The 2500-nt window shown below is 48.8% G+C and overlaps 1 non-coding gene across 1 annotated transcript; it reads left to right on the top strand.

Moving 5' to 3' along the window:
• The first annotated feature begins 1992 nt into the window (after window positions 1-1992).
• LOC125774152 (5.8S ribosomal RNA) lies at window positions 1993-2150 on the top strand. Its single transcript, XR_007420633.1, has one exon. It is a non-coding gene; the product is annotated as a 5.8S ribosomal RNA (ribosomal RNA).
• The last annotated feature ends 350 nt before the right edge of the window (window positions 2151-2500 follow it).

Raw genomic sequence — 2500 nt, 5'->3', positions numbered from 1 at the left:
TGCATGTGTGTGGTATGTGTCAGAATCTGGTGAAGCTTTCTGCATGTGATGTGCCTTGTGTGGATCCGTGGCCATTGCATTGTGTCTGGTGCTTAGATACCCAGACACTTAGAACGCTTGCGCGGAAAGCAAACTCGATCGTTGTACACTTTGATGGGTGACCATCACTGTGTCTCCGTGCCGTGCTAGATCCCCCCTAGCCGTAAGGCACTTTGAACGCCCCTTCGACGACGAGTTACAAGAGTGTGGTATGTGTCAGAATCTGGTGAAGCTTTCTGCATGTGATGTGCCTTGTGTGGATCCGTGGCCATTGCATTGTGTCTGGTGTGTAGGTACCCAGACACTTAGAACGCTTGCGCGGAAAGCAAACTCGATCGTTGTACACTTTGATGGGCAACCATCACTGTGTCTCCGTGCCGTGCTAGATCTCCCCTAGCCGTAAGGCACTTTGAACGCCCCTTCGACGACGAGTTACAAGAGTGTGGTATGTGTCATAATCTGGTGAAGCTTTCTGCATGTGATGTGCCTTGTGTGGATCCGTGGCCATTGCATTGTGTCTGGTGTGTAGGTACCCAGACACTTAAGCAAACTCGATCGTTGTACACTGTGATGGGCGAGCATCACTGTGTCTCCGTGCCGTGTAAGAGCTCCCCTGGCCATCAGGCACTTGAAAGGTCCTTCGACGACGAGTTACAATAGTGGTGTGTTAGATACGTCAGGTGATGGTATCTACTGTTGTGCAATACGTATCCGGCCACGGCACGGAACGAACGGGAACTGTGGTGCAGACATACAAAGAGTTAAGCCTATTAGTCATTAACTCTAAGGACGGGGCCATGGGGCGGTACGCAAAGGATACGGATGAGCGAGTATGCAGGCCCAATACTCAATAGCTCGATCCGATCCAAGCACATGAGTTGACTGCGGCGCCAGGTTAACCAATGTGCTAGATTCTATTTGGCCAGTAGAATCTTGTGTCTTATGCGATTTGATACCAAGACACCAGAACGAAAGTTAGTTGAAGAGTTATTAAACTCTTATGAAGTATGGTTGTGCAATCACAACTTATGACTTTAACCTATAAAGTGGATATGGACTTGCAATTATAACATGGAATCTCTACACACCCCATGAGCTCGATCCAATCCACGCACACGAGTTGCCTGAGTAGCGACAGGTATACCGATGTGCAATACGTATCCGGCCACGGCACGGAACGAACGGGAACTGTGGTGCAGACATACAAAGAGTTAAGCCTACTAGTCATTAACTCTAAGGACGGGGCCATGGGGCGGTACGCAAAGGATACGGATGAGCGAGTATGCAGGCCCAATACTCAATAGCTCGATCCGATCCAAGCACATGAGTTGACTGCGGCGCCAGGTTAACCAATGTGCTAGATTCTATTTGGCCAGTAGAATCTTGTGTCTTACGCGATTTGATACCAAGACACCAGAACGAAAGTTAGTTGAAGAGTGATTAAACTCTTATGAAGAATGGTTGTGCAATCACAACTTATGACTTTAACCTATAAAGTGGATATGGACTATCAATTATAACATGGGGCACACACCATGTTCTCGATCCAATCCACGCACACGAGTTGCCTGAGTAGCGACAGGTATACCGATGTGCAATACGTATCCGGCCATAGGCACGGAACGAACAGGAACTGTGGTGCAGACATACAAGGGCCATGGGGCGGTACGCAAAGGATACGGATGAGCGAGTATGCAGGCCCAATACTCAATAGCTCGATCCGATCCAAGCACATGAGTTGACTGCGGCGCCAGGTTAACCGATGTGCTAAGAGAGTTGTTCCTGGGCCTTCAAAGTGACTTCAAAACTATCTTAGCGAATGGTGGCCATGGGCGTAGACATGAGCCACAAGTCACAAGGCCTGGGACTATTGGGTAATAAAGACAACTTAGTCAGAAAGTTAGTCTTTGGACGTACCACCGGGATTGTGTTACATTGGGAACCTTACTATAAAACCCTAGGCAGGGGATCACTCGGCTCATGGATCGATGAAGACCGCAGCTAAATGCGCGTCACAATGTGAACTGCAGGACACATGAACACCGATAAGTTGAACGCATATTGCGCGTCGGACGATTAAACCCGGCCGATGCACACATTCTTGAGTGCCTATCAATTCCTTGATATACAACAAACCAAACTTCAGGGTGGAGCGTGCCACAATAGAACACTATGGCGAGCAGCCCGTCTAGTGTCGTGGGGGAAACACGCTTCCACACTGTGCATAATGGCGTGCTCGGGACCTTTGTTGGGACCGCAGGGCGCTGAAAGTAAAGGGGTGAACCGCATAAATCGCACGCACGTAAACGCGCACACACACAAATAGAGTGAGACGTATCGTAGGATACCGCTAAGAGTACGTTGTGAAACATGGGGAAATTCAATCGAAAACCTCTTTGATGTCCAAGATTTCGTTGACCGTATCCGTCGTAATACTGGATCAACGTGCTTGGGGGAAAAC

Source organism: Anopheles funestus, assembly GCF_943734845.2.
Source record: "Anopheles funestus chromosome X unlocalized genomic scaffold, idAnoFuneDA-416_04 X_unloc_85, whole genome shotgun sequence".
Taxonomy (NCBI): domain Eukaryota; kingdom Metazoa; phylum Arthropoda; class Insecta; order Diptera; family Culicidae; genus Anopheles; species Anopheles funestus.
The sequence above is the reverse complement of the archived record's forward strand: the minus strand, read 5'-3'. Positions and strand labels throughout refer to the sequence as shown.